The sequence below is a fragment of the Rhincodon typus genome, chromosome 8, assembly GCF_021869965.1.
Source record: "Rhincodon typus isolate 14 chromosome 8, sRhiTyp1.1, whole genome shotgun sequence".
NCBI classification, from domain to species: Eukaryota; Metazoa; Chordata; class Chondrichthyes; order Orectolobiformes; family Rhincodontidae; genus Rhincodon; species Rhincodon typus.
The window spans coordinates 92966554-92980714 of record NC_063339.1 but is presented as its reverse complement, the minus strand read 5'-3'; the positions used below and the strand labels follow the sequence as shown (position 1 = coordinate 92980714).

The following is a 14161-nucleotide window of genomic DNA, read 5'->3' as shown; positions in this document are numbered from 1 at the left end:
CCACCAGTTTTGCCTCTGTAATGAGAAAGCAGCCCTGTGATCCAGAATGAGTAAGGCGACTCAGTGTCAGACTTTGTGATATTAGATCTCCGGGATGCAAACGTTTTATACTCTATTAAATGTATTATATATGAGTTTTCCTGGTAGGAAGTAAAAAGAAAGATTCCTTGTACATATCACGACAAATAAAATTCTTTACAATGGTGGGCACTTAACCCAGAATTCCGAGCGCATTTCATATCACTGCGCAGGCTCAGTATGTTCCCACGTGTCAACAGTCTATAGCATGCGCAGTCGGGCGATCCTGAGGAGCAGTGGGTGTTTTCTTCGGCTCCACAAAAGGTAAAAATGAGACGTAACGGAGGAGGCTATGGACAGCGTGGTAGACGGGGATGCTTACTAAACATTTCGTGGATGCGGCAGATCCCGCATAAAGAAACTATCTGTCCCCGTTTTACAAAACGGGACGAATCGAGGCTCCCTCTCAACGGCAGGCGGCGGGTAACGGCCGCCATCTTTGTAGGGGGTAAAGAGCAGCAGGGCGCATGTGCGATGACTCTGGGCCAGGGGAGAGAATGTTTCAGAGATAGTAGGAACTGCAGATGTTGGAGAATCTGAGATACCAAGTTGTAGAGCTGGATGAGCACAGCAGGCCAAGCAGCATCAGAGGAGCAGGAAGGCTGACGTTTCGGGCCTAGACCCTTCTTCAGAAAATGTTGTGAATGCCTCTCCTGGACTGACAGAAATGGAATTTATAAACTGTTTTACAGGGAGTGAGGAAGGGGGTGTTTATACACAGCAAATTCCAAATCAAACATATATTTCCTTCTTTTGAAATTTTATCCCAGACTGACTGTAATTTTATTTTACAGCATGTTAGAAGAGGATTTGCAGATCGGAAACTCAAACCAAATGATACACCAACATCTAAGTGAGCCACTTTATTTTTTATTCATTCAGTACTGGATGTTATTGGCCTTTGAATGTAAGTATTGAGTAAGATAAAAGTAACATAAAATTCCTTCCAGTAACTATTGCCCATTATCTTAAATCTGTGTCTTTCATAGTTTTACTATCAGTGAAGAGGAACAGCTGCTCTTTATCTACCTTATTTAAATCTATCATAAACCCAGGCACTTTATCAAATTTCAGTTTAATCTCCTTTGCTCTGTGCAGAACAACTTCAACCTGTTTCTCCAACGTGACCCCACCACTAATTTCCCTCAGTTCTTGAGCCATTCTGATTCATCTGCTTTCAAATCTCTCCTCAGACCCTCACGTCCTTCATGGAGATTACCTGTTTGTGCAAACCTAAATGCTCTGTGTTCAAGTGGGTGATGCTATGACACACGGGCAATTGCTCTGTGACATCACCCTGGTTGCCAGGTATTTCCTGAGCTGAGAGTTTACTCTGACCCCAGTGCTTCAGACTCTGGCATTTGATTTTAAAGTTGAACACAATGAAATTACTTCAATATTTTTAACCAGTAATCTACACAACTCAGCTTCTCGTGGTGTTGTCACTTATCTGACTCTGGGGGTAGTGCAACTCATTTTGTCACCCCTCGTTATGTGGCTGGTGTCAAAAACTCCCTTATAGCACCATCCATTGTGCTGGTTCATCTCTGCTCTCCCTGATCAACTCTCTGTCATTGTCTAACCTGCCCTGTCTCCTACAATGTGTGTAACTGTCTTGGGTATTTTCTTGTTACTTCCATTGACTCTCTAAATGAGATTTTTACAGCTTAACTATGCCTGAGCATTTGTTGATGGCAATTATCTTCCCTTAGTCGCTCCCACAATGCTGTTTGGTAAGGAGTTATTCACCAAGTGATGACGAAGGGATTGTGATGTGTGTCCAAACCAATGGCAATTAACTAGTATCAATATACTGCCCTTCACGTAATGGAAACTTCTAAACTGTTCCATGGGAGTGTTATAATGCAAGTTTTGACCCTAGACACATATTGAAATATTAAAGCAGTGACAAAACGTTTTATGGTCAAATAAGTTGTTTTCAACCAGTATTTTAAAGCACAAAACTGACATCAAGAGACGGAGAGGTTTAATGAGGAAATTTCACAGTTTGTGGCCTTGGCAGCTAAAGGTTGAGGGCACTAAATGTGGGACAGTTAAAATCAAGAATGCTGAGGAGGTTGAAATTTGAGGTAATACATAAATCTCAAAGGGCATTTTTAAAAATTAATTCTCGTGGAGTGGTGGTCACTGCTGGCTGGGTAAGCATTTACTGGCCAGCCCATATTGCCCTTGAGAGGGCTGGAGGCTGGAGGACATTACAGAGATAGATAGAGCAGACATGATCAAGAGATTTGAACAGAAGGATGAAATGTTAGCTGCATGAGCTCAGTGTGGTGGGTGAACCGGAGTTGGTGCGTATACTCTTGCAAGTAGCAGAGTTTTGGATGACCTCAGGATTACGTTACTTGGTGAATAACCTGCAGCTCCTTCCATTACAGTATTGTGGGAGCTTGTGTGTGAAGATCAAGCTGCTAAGACAGCATCCCATGATTAGGAGAATGGGCAGTGGTAAAAACCTCATTTGGATACAGTCAATGAAAGGAACGATAAAACACTGAACAGAGCCCAAGTACACCCATTAATAGAGGCAGAGGAAGTCAGACTAGTGCAGAGTGGGGAATGTGAGACAACAGTGGGGAGTACATCAGGATAGATAAGTCCAGAGGTAACAAAGGAATGGATAAGAGCTTCAGCAGCAGATGAGCAGAGACGAGGAGGAGTTGGGTGATGTTACTGAGTTGGAAGTGGGCAGTCTTGGTGATGACAGGGATATTTAATTGAAAACTCATCTCTGGGTGAAATATTTCACCATCGTTATGATGTGTTTGGTTCAGACTCAGGCAGTTGCTAGGGATGAGTTGGAGTCAGTTGTGAGGCAGTGGAGTTTGTGTTGAGGACTAAAGATAAAGGCCTCTGATTGGCCATTAGTTACTGGGAGGAAATTTCTGCTCCACCAAGACTGAATGTCAGAAAAGTCAGGATGGTGTGTGACCTGGAGGGAACTTGGAGGTGATGGTGTTCACATCCACCTGCTACCTTGCTCCTTCTCGATGGTGGAGGCTGAGTGTTTGGAAGATTCTGACAAAGTCCTGGTCAAGTTGTAGGTCTAAAATCCCTCTGTTTTATTCCCTACCTTCACACAGAAGCCAGAGTCTTGTGAGAGATTCACTCTCACTCTTCATTTTTTTTTTTTGTTTTTTTGTTTGATGTCAAATTCACAGGATAATGGACAGGGAAGATTTACAAACTATCACGCTATGATCTGATGGAATCATCCATTTTATCACAAATGGTAATTTTTTTAACATGGAAGGAAAATACTCTGTTCACAGTGGAGAGAAACTGTATAGGTGTGGTGTGTGTGATCAAGGCTTCAGCCAATCGTCAGACCTCAGAAGCCACAAATGTAGTCACACTGGGGAGAAGCTGTGGAAATGTGGGGATTATGGGGAGGAATTCATTTTCCCATCTGAGCTGAAAACTCATCGCAGTTACACCAATAACAGGCCATTCACCTGCTCAGTGTGTGGGAAGGGATTCACTCAGTCATCCAACCTGCTGCAACACCCGTTTGTTTGCACTGAGGAGAGATCATTTCAATGCCTGGACTCTGATGAAGGCTCCCGACCCGAAATGTCGACTTTCCTGATGCTGCCTGACCTGCTGTGTTCCTCCAGCTCCACGCTGCACTGATGGTTCTTTGAACCTCGTTTGGTACTTTGTTGGTGTTTCTGCTGATTGTGTCTAAATGAGGTATCCATTCCTTCCCATCTCTGGTTACATGCTGCTGATTTTCCAGCTTTATCTTCCCATGGTCAGGAATTTTGTGTTCTGCCCTAGAGATCGTTTCTGTTTCTGAGGTAATATTGACTATCAAATACTTGTTACGACATAAGGATAACAATGCAAAACAAATTAGTCTCTCAATGAAATTTAAAATATTGAATGACCGTCAAAATTGCCCTGATGCTCCTAACCAGACTGAATAACCGATCATGGGCATCGAATTTCAAGAAAGAAGAAATAAGAATTTCTTGAGCAAAACAAACGCAATCAACTAGGCAGTCTAATCAATATCTGTGATTTAAACACAACCTTCTTCTTATATAACCTCCACTCTCTCCGACTCACAGGCACACATAAGGAATATACTAAACAGAAAATAAAATTAATGTAAATTGCTAGTTCAATTAAACAGTTTCAAACAATGGATATCAAGCCTTTGTGCAATCCTTGGGTAATGAGTTGTTCACGGACATGTAAAAGTTAATCAAATTTCAAAGTCAGCAGTGAATGTAACAGTTTTGGCAAATTTCCCTAAATATTCTCTTATTTCCTACGTTGCCTTTCTCAGAGCATTCAACAATCTGATAATTGGATAGAAATTGAGAGATCGAGCAGCCCGTCCAAAAGCTTCCAAAATCACTGCTCTTCCTTGACCTTCTTGAACTGCTGCAGTCCATGTGGTAAAGCTGTTCGCAGATTGCTGTTCGGTAAGGAGTTTCAGGATTTTCATTCAGTGGTGATAAGGTAGTGCCGATATCTGTGTTAGTTACAGTCATTTTTGTTCTAATATCCCACCTTTAACAGAATAGAAACATGGAAAATAGCAACTGGAGCAGGCTATTGTGACATTCGATCCTGCTGTACTATTTAGTGTGATCATGGCTGATTGTTCAACTCGTAGCCTGTTCCCACTTGAGCCCCATATCATTTGATCACTTTAGCCCTCAGAACGATATGTTCCTGTTGGCTTTAACTGCTTTCCATGGCAGCATATTCCACAAGCTCACCAGTCTCTGAGAAAAGAAATCTTCCCTCATCTCGGTCCTAAACAGCATACCCTATATCCTTAATCCATGATCCCCTGGTTCTGGACTCACTCGTCATTAACAGTCTCCTTCCTGTATTTAACTTGTTAGTCCTGTTAGAATTTTATTGGTTTCTGTGAGATCTTGCCGCAAAATTCTAAACCCCAGCTCGTCCTATCTGATCTAATCTGTCATAATATGTCAGTCCTGCCATCTCAGGATTCAGCCTGATAAACCTTAATTGGACAGCCTCCATAGCCAGATCATCCTCAGTCAGATAAGTATTCCAAAACTGCACACAATGCTCCAGGTGCAGTCTCACCAAGACATCCCTGTTCCTGTTCTCGAATCCTCTCGCTATGCAGACCAACTTAGCATTTGCTGCCTTCACTTCCTGCCTGTACTTGCATGCTTACTTTGAGTGACTTGTGTACAAGGACAAACAGGTCTCAGTTCTCATTTCCCTTTTCTAAATCCAAGCTGACTGACTCTGACTCTGTCCAATCCTGTTACTGTTTTCCAGTGTTGGATTAACTGGTCTATAAGTCCATGTTTTCTCTCCACCTCCTTTTTTACATATTGGCTTACATTAGTTCCCCTTCAATCCATGGGAGCTAGTCCAGAGTCTATAGCATTATGAAAGACCCGTTAATTTCCTCAATTTTTAGATTCAAGCCCCTAGTTTCAGAGTGCATCCGCCAACTCTCAGGCTACTTTAAGTTCTCTGGGGCGTACATTACCAGGTGTTGGGATTCATTGGCTTTTAATCCCGTTAATTTCCCCAACATCGTTTCCCTATTAATACTGATTTCCTTCACTTCGTCTCTCTCGTGTTCCCCAGCATTTTAGGGATATTATTGATGTCATCATTTGTGATGATGGAACCAGAATATGTAGTTAATTGGTCTGTCCATCTCTTTATTCCACATTCTAACTTCCCCTGTTTCTGATTGTACGGGACTTGTTTTCATTTTTTTTCTCTTCACATCCTTTTTGCGCTTTTACAATTAGTTTGTATGTTCCCCGCAAGCTTACCCTTAGACTTTATTTTTCTCTTCTTAACCAATCCCTTAGTCCTCTTTTGCTGAAATCTGATCTGCTCCCAGTCTTCAGGTCTGCTGCTCTCCTTAGCCAATTTTTACGCCTCTTCCTTGGATCTGGTACTATCCCTAATATCCCTGGTTAGCCATGGCAGGGTCGCCTTTCCCATTTTTTATTTTGTGCCCCACAGGAATGAACAACAGTTGCAGTTCCTCCAAGTGCTCTCTAAATATTTGTCAACCCCCTTAAAGCTTAAGTTCCTCAAGTTATTGTAGCCTTTAGATTTTGGCCCCTAGTCTCAGAATCATCTCTATAACTCTCCATCTTCATGAACAGTTCTATCATGAAGAAGTCTTCACTTTTCCACAGCTAGATTGCCAATTAATCCATTCTCATTACACAATTAAAATTTTGAAATAAAGTTGCTGTGGTTCCAGAAGATCGTCGGATTGTTCTGTCTGTCTCTTGAGAGAGAGAGAGACGACGAATGGTGCTTTAACCTCAGGGTTACCGTGCCTCAGTCAATGGGCAAGGTTAAGATGGTGGGACCTTCATGGTGACCTCAGCTGGTACAGGAAGTGAGCACATGCTGCTGGTGTCACTCCGCATTACAAACCAGCTGTCCAGCCAACTGAGCTTACCCGGCCCTGGTCATTACACAATACACCATTGAGGATGGCCTGTCTTCTCTTCGGGTACTCAATATGTCGATCTAGAAAACCATCTCGTACACACCCCAGGAATTTCTCCTCTATGGTATTGTTCCTGATTTGATTTGCTCAACCTATGTGCTGATTGAAGTCACCCATAATAACCATAGGAGCACAAGATAGAGGAGCAGAATTAGTCGATTCGGCCCATCAAGACTGCTCCATAATTTGATTGTGACTGATATGTTTCTCAACCCCATTCTCCTGCCTTCTCACATAACCATTGATCCCCTTACCAAAGAACCTTTTTATCTCTGTCACAAATATACTCAATTACTTGGCCCCCACAAACTTCTACAACACTGAGTTCTACAGAATCACCACTCTTTGGCTGAAGAAATTCTTTTTCATCTCAGTTCTAAAGGGTCATCCCTTTGCTGAGAGTGGTGCCCTCAGGTTCAAGTCTCTCCTGCTAGTTGAAACATCTCCATGTCCATCTATCCAGTCCTCTCAGTATTCTGAAAGTTTCAATCACATAGAGCCATAGGGTCTGACAGCATGGAAGCAGACCAATAGGTCAAACTAGTCCATGCTGACCATGTCCCAAAACTAATGTAGTCCTATCTGTCTGCACATAGCCCATGTCTGTCCGAACATATCTTATGTATGTATTATCCACACATCTTTTAAACATTGTAAACTGTACCTGTATCCACCACTTCCTCTGGAAGTTCTTTCCACACACGAACCACACCCTTGGGAAAAAGTAATGGTTGCCCCTCATGCCTTTTCTCAATCTTTCACCTGTCACGTTAAAAATATGCCCCCTGGTCTTGAAATCCCCACCCCAGGGAAAGGACACTTGCCATTCAACTTATCTTTCCCCCTCAGGATTTTACATACCTCCATAAGGTCAACCTCAATGTGCCACACACCTGTTAAAGGAGTCCCAGCCTGTCTTTATGACTCCATCCCTCTATTCTCAGCAACATCCTGGTAAATCTCTTCTGAACTCTCTCCAACTTAATAATATCTTTGCTATAACAGGAAACTGGACACAGTACTTCAGAAGAAACCTCACTGATGTCCTGTATAACCTCAACATGACGTCCCAACTTCTGTACACAATGGTCTGAGCAATGAAGGTGAGCATACTAAACACCTTCTCAACCATCCTGTCTATATGTGATGCAAATTTCAAAGAATTATGTAACTGTAACCTTAAAGTCTCTCCGTTCTACAATATCCAAGGCCCTACTTTTAATTGTATAGGTCCTGCCTCCCTTGTTTGTTTTACCACAATGCAGTATCCTTGCATTTATTCAAATACAACTCCATCTGTCACCCCTCAGCCCATAGGCCCAACAGATCAAGATCTCTTTGAAATTTTTTTAACCTTCTTCACTGTCCACTGCAGCATTAATTTTGGTGTCATCCACAAAGTTATAAACCATGCCTTCTGTATTCTCATCTAAATCATTTATACGAATGTCAAACAAAAGTGGACCCAATACTGATCCCTGCAGAACACCACTGGTCACTGCTGAACACCAGGCCTTCAGTCAAAAAACAACCCTCCACTACCACAGCCTCCTGATGTTAATCAAATCTTGTATCCAATTGTCAAAGTCACCCTGGATCCCATTGTAAGCTAACTTTACTAATTAGTCTACCATATGGAACTTTGTCAAAAGTTTTATTAAAGTCCAAGTAAACAATATTTACTGCTTTGCCTTCATCGATCATCTTGGTTACTTCACCAAAAATCTCAATCAGATTTGTGAGACACAATTTCCATCGCATGGAACCATGCTGATTATCCATAATCATGCCTTGCCTCTCCAAACGCTATCTTTCAGAATCACCTCCAACAACTTATCCACCACCAAAGTCAGACTCTCAGATCTATAGTTCCCAGGCTTCTCCTTACATCTGTCAAATGAAGGCACAACATTTGCCACTCTCTCGTCATCTGGCACCTCACCTGTAGTTATAGATGATAGAATATTTCTGCAAGGGGCCCAACATTTTCTCTTTAACTTTCCACAACATGATGGGATGCACAAGAGCAGTTCGTAAGATTTAGAGTCAGAGTAATACAGTGTGGAAACAGGCCCTCAGGCCCAAACTGATCCATGCTGACCATGGTGCCCATTCAGCTATTTCCAATTGGAGGTTTGGTCCATTTCCCTCTTAAACCCTTCCCATCCATGTACCTATCCAAATGTTTTTTAAATGTTGCTATTGTACCTGCCTGAACCACTTTCTCTGGTAGCCCATTCCCTATATGCACCATTCTCTGCAGGAAGAAGTTTCCCCTCTCACCTTAAACCTATGACCTCGAGTTTTCAATTCCCCATCCCTGGGAAAAAGACTATATGCATTCATCCTACCTATGCCCCTCATGATTTTATACACCCCAATAAAGTCATCCCCTCATTCTCTGACATTCCAGGGAATTAAGTCCTATCCTGGCCAACCTGTCCCTACAACTCAGGCCTAGTAGTCCTGACAACATCCTAGTAAATCTTCTTTGCACACTTTCCAGTTTAACTATGTCTTTCCTAAAACAAGGTGACCAAAACTGCACACAGTATTCCAGTGCGGCCTCATCAATAACTCATACACCTGTAACATAACATCCAACTCCTATACTCAATGCCTCAACCGATGAAGCCAGCATGTTAAATGCCTTCTTCACCTCATTTGTCTATTTGTGACACTGGTCGCGACAAACTGTGTACTTTTACTCCTAGGTCCCTCTGTTCCACAACACTCCTCAGGACCTTACCATTTACTGTATAAGTCCTATCTTGGTCTGATTATCCAAAGTACAACACCCCACACTTAATTATGTTGAATTGCAGTTGCCAGTCCTCAGCCCACATCCCCATCTGATCAAGATCTTGCTGTAATTTTTGATAACCTTCCTTGCTTTCAACAATACCTTCTAATTTTGTATCATCCACAAACTTACTAATCATGCCTTGTACATTCACATCCAGATCATTTATGTAAATAACAAAGATCCCACACCTACCCCTGTGGCACGCCACTCGTCACAGGCCTCCAGTCTGAGAAACAGCCTTCAACTATCACCCTCTGCTTCCGACCATCAAGCCGATATTGAATCAAATTAGCTAGCTCTCCCTGGATCCCATGCGACCTAACCTTCATGAGTAGTCTGCCGTGCGGGACCTTGTCAAAGGTGTACGAAAGTCCATATAGACAACATCCACTGCCCTGTCCTCATCTATCCTCTTGATTACCTCTTTGAAAAACTCTAAAAGGTTTGTCAGACATGACATGCCACACACAAATACATATTGACTATCCCTAATCAGACCTTGACTATCCAAATGTTGGTTGATCCTGTCCCTTGGTATTCTTTCCAATAACTTGCTTACCACTGATGTCAAGCTCACTGGCCTGTAGTTCCCTGGATTGTCTTTGCTACCTTTCTTAAACAATAGAACAACATTAACCATCCTCCAGTCTTTCGGAACTTCACCAGTGGCTAGAGATGAAACAAAAATCTCTGCAAGGGCCACTGCGATTTTTTTCGCTAGCCTCGCACGGTGTCCGAGGATGGATTTGATCAGGCCGAGGGGATTTATCCACCTTAATGCGCTTTAAGACTGCAAACACCTCCTCTCTGCTAATGTGTATGTGCCCTTTTTTCCTCAGCATCCATGAATCTCTCCTCAGTAAACACGAAGGAGAAACATTCATTAAAAATCCCTGCGGTCTCCAATGGCTCGTGTGAACTGTTTTCAAAATGCCGTATTTCTTTCCCTGAGTTCTCTGGCCTCCATTTCTTTCTCCACAGTTAAAACTGATACAAAATATTCCTTTGATATCTCTCTCATCTCCTGAGGTTCAATACAAAGATGACCTCTTTGATCTTTACAGGGCCCTTTTGCTCTCTTGCTCTTGGAATCTCTTTGGATTATCCTTAACCTTATCTATCAAGGCAATTTCATGTTCCCTCTTTGCCTTCCTGATCTCCCTTTTAAGAATGCCCCTGCGCTGTTTATACCGTTCAAGAGATTCATTTGAACCCAGTTGTTTATCTCTAATACATGATTATTTTTTACTCTTGACTAAAACCTTTTTCATTCATTGTTTTTTAATCCTACCAGTCTTACCTTTCACCGTAACAGGAACATAATGACTCTGAAGTTTCGTTATCAAACTTTTGAAACCCTCCCACTTATCAGATGTCCCTTTACCTGCAGTCTACTTCAGTCAACTTTTGGAAGTTCTTTTCTCATGCCATTAAAATTTGCCTTACTCCAATTAAAACTTAAACTTTTATGGAAGGCTTATCCTTTTCCATTACTGTTTTAAAACTGATGAAATCACTATCACCAGACCCTAATGGTTCCTGTACAGTCACTTCAGTCAGTTGCTATGCCTTATTAACCAAGAGAAGCTCAAGTTTTTTTTTCCTCTTTCTTTAGAAGGTACACTGACTTATTGATAAAGAAGATGTTGTTGTACGCATTTAACAAATTATTCACCATCCCAACCTTTAACACTATGGCAGTTCCAGTCAATGTCTGGAAAATCAAATTCACAGACCATTGCAACTTTCCTTCTGACTATTGGGGGACCTATCGTACAATCCCATCAGATGATTATTCCTTTCTTATCTCTAACTTCAACCCACATGTTTTCACTGGATGATTTTTCAGAAATATCTCTCCTAGTTACAGCAATAATGTTTTCTTCAATAAGAAGTGCCACTCCTCCTATTCGCCTCCGTTTCATACCCATCCTATCGCTCCTGAAACCTGGAACACTAGTATGGGCAAAGTATCTTGCAGGCTGTGTATAATGCAGGAAAATGTGAAATCATTCACTTTGGCAGGAAGAATAAATAAGGGTAGACTATTCCTTAAATGGTGAATGACTGCAGAATTCTGAGATGCAGAGGGATTTATGGTTTATAAAATATGAGTTACAAAGTTAGTATGCAGATATGGCATGTAACCATGGTGTCAAACAGCATGGTAACAGACCCAGCGGTCCAATTAGTCCACACTGAGCATGTTCCCAGACTGAACTAGTCCCATCTTCCTGCATTTGGCCCACATCATTCCAAACTTTTCGAATTCATGTACTTATCCGAATGTCTTTTAAACATGGTAACTGTGCCCACATCCACCATTTCCTCTGGCAGTTCATTCCACACACTGACATTCTCTATATTAAAAAGAACATTGCTCGTCATGTCTTTTTTAAATATTTCATCTCTCATCTTAAAAATATGCTCCTTAGTTTTGAACTTACCCACCTGAGGGAAAAGTCCTTTGCTTATTCGCCTTATCTATGTCTCTCAGGATTTTATAAACCTCCATAAGGTCATGCCTCAACCTCCTACTTTCCAGTAAAAGAAGTCCCAGCTTATCCAGCATACTTTTATAACTCATACTCTCCATTCTCGGCAATATCCTGGCAATTTTGTTTCTGGACCCACTCCAGGTTAATAATATCCTTCCTATAACAGAACAACTAGAACAGTACACAGTACTCCAGATGAGGCCTCACCAACATCCTTACAAACTCAACATCCCAACTCCTGTCGTCGAGGCCTGAGACCTGAAACCCTAGATCTCTCTGTCCTGCAACACTACCCGAAGTCATACCATTAATTGTGTAAGACCTGTCCTAGTGAAGTATTGCATTTTGGTAAAACAAACATTTATCCAGGTAAAATTCAAACTGCCAAACCTCAGCCCATTGACCCAATTGATCGAGATCTCTGTTATCCAGACAGCCAATATGCTGTATACTTTTATTATGACAGGAATTAAACATCAGTGTAAGGATGTCTGCTTCATTTGTACAGGGAAGGAAGGAGACTAAATCTCAAATACCATGTACAGGTTTTGGTCTTCTGTAACTTTATTTGAAGTGATTCAGAGGAGGTTTACTAGATTGAAACCTGAAATAAGTGGGTTGTTGAAGGAGGATAGATTGGGCAGACAGAAAGGAAAAGGACCAGGTGACAACTGCTGATTAAAACAGGAAATTAATGTGATGTGAGGCAGGATATAGCGTCTGGTGAAGTAGAATCTGTATGGGTTGAGCTCGATGTGATAAATTGTGGATCGTATTTGAATAGATGATGGAGATGGATAATGGCAAACATTGAAAGAGGGTGTGGACAAGTTATTCATCTCATTCTGCCATAAGAACAAAATGGGAAACATGGTCTAACCATGGCAGAGAAAGGGAAACGAATAGGTATTAAATTTAAGGAAACAGCATACAAACCTAGGTAAATAAAATAACAGAGCTGAGGATTGGGAACAGTTTAGATTTCAGCAAAAGGAGACAAAGGGATTTAATAAGAGGGAGAAATAGAATATGAGAGTACTCTTGCAGGAAACCATACAAACCAACAGCATTTTTCTTTATTCATCCACAGGATGTGGGCATTGCTGGCTTGGCCAGAATTTATTGCCAATCCGTGATTGCCCAGAGGGCTGTCAAGAGTGAACTGCATTGCTGTGGGGCTGGAGTCACATGTAGGCCAGTCCGAGTAAGAATGACAATTTCTTTCTCTAAAGGATGTTTGTGAACTAGATGGTTTTTTTCCTGATGAGCGACAAAGGTTTCATGAAATCATTAAACTCTTAATTGAAGGTTGATAGTAAAAGATTAGTCAAAAAGAATATGGGGTCTCCTGACAGTCAGAAACCAGGAAATTATATTAGGGTAAAAAGTGATCGCAGGACAATTAAATATGTCTTAGATTTTCATAAAGGAGGACACAAATAAGGTCCCAAAATTAAGGGGATCCCAGGGTCTACTGGGAAGGTAGAATTGAAAATATTAATATTTGTAGGAAAATGATATTGGTAGAACTAATGGGATCACAGGCAGATAAATCCCCAGCGATTGATACCCTTCACCTGAGTACCTCAGGAAGTGGCCCTAGAAATAGCAGATGCGCTAGTGGTTATCCTTCAAAATTCTATAGACTCTCAGAGTTCCTATGGATTAAAGGGTAGCTAATATAACTCCAGTATTTAAGAAGGGAGTCAGAGAGAAAACAGGACTTGCATAGCATTGATGGTGGGAAAAATGTTCGGGTCCTTGATTAAAGATGTTATAGCAGAGTAGGAAAATAGAGACAAGACCAGACAGAGTCAGCAGAGCCTTTTTCTGTGCTGTAGACTCTATGTTGGGCATGAATTCCCTCCAAGCCACTCATTAGCCTGACTTGGAAATACATCGCTATTCCTTCAGTGTTGCTGGGTCAAAATCCTGAATTTCCTCCCTAATAGCATTGTGGGTCCAGCTACAGCCCATGCAGTACAATGGTTCACTAAGGCAGATCACTACCACCTTCCCAATGGCAACTAGGCTCAGCAATGCCCACAGGAATGAAACAAAAACATTATCAAGGCCAAGTGAGAATGTGGAATTGAAGCCTAAAGAGATGAGCTTTGACCTTTTTGAGGGTCAAGGGGCAGAATGGACTACTCCTGGTTTCTATTTCGTATGTTCTATTCTCCTATCAAAATGCATCATCTCGTCAGGAATGGTATATTTGCTGGAATTCAGATGGATGAGGGCTGATTTGATTAAAATTTTCCAGATGTTAAT

At 41.6% G+C, this 14161-nt stretch overlaps 1 long non-coding RNA gene across 1 annotated transcript; it reads left to right on the top strand.

Moving 5' to 3' along the window:
- Positions 1 to 209: 209 nt before the first annotated feature.
- Positions 210 to 7638, top strand: LOC125483854. The gene is made up of 4 exons (XR_007262763.1): positions 210 to 342; positions 873 to 931; positions 4394 to 4532; positions 7589 to 7638. It is a non-coding gene; the product is annotated as an uncharacterized LOC125483854 (long non-coding RNA).
- The last annotated feature ends 6523 nt before the right edge of the window (positions 7639 to 14161 follow it).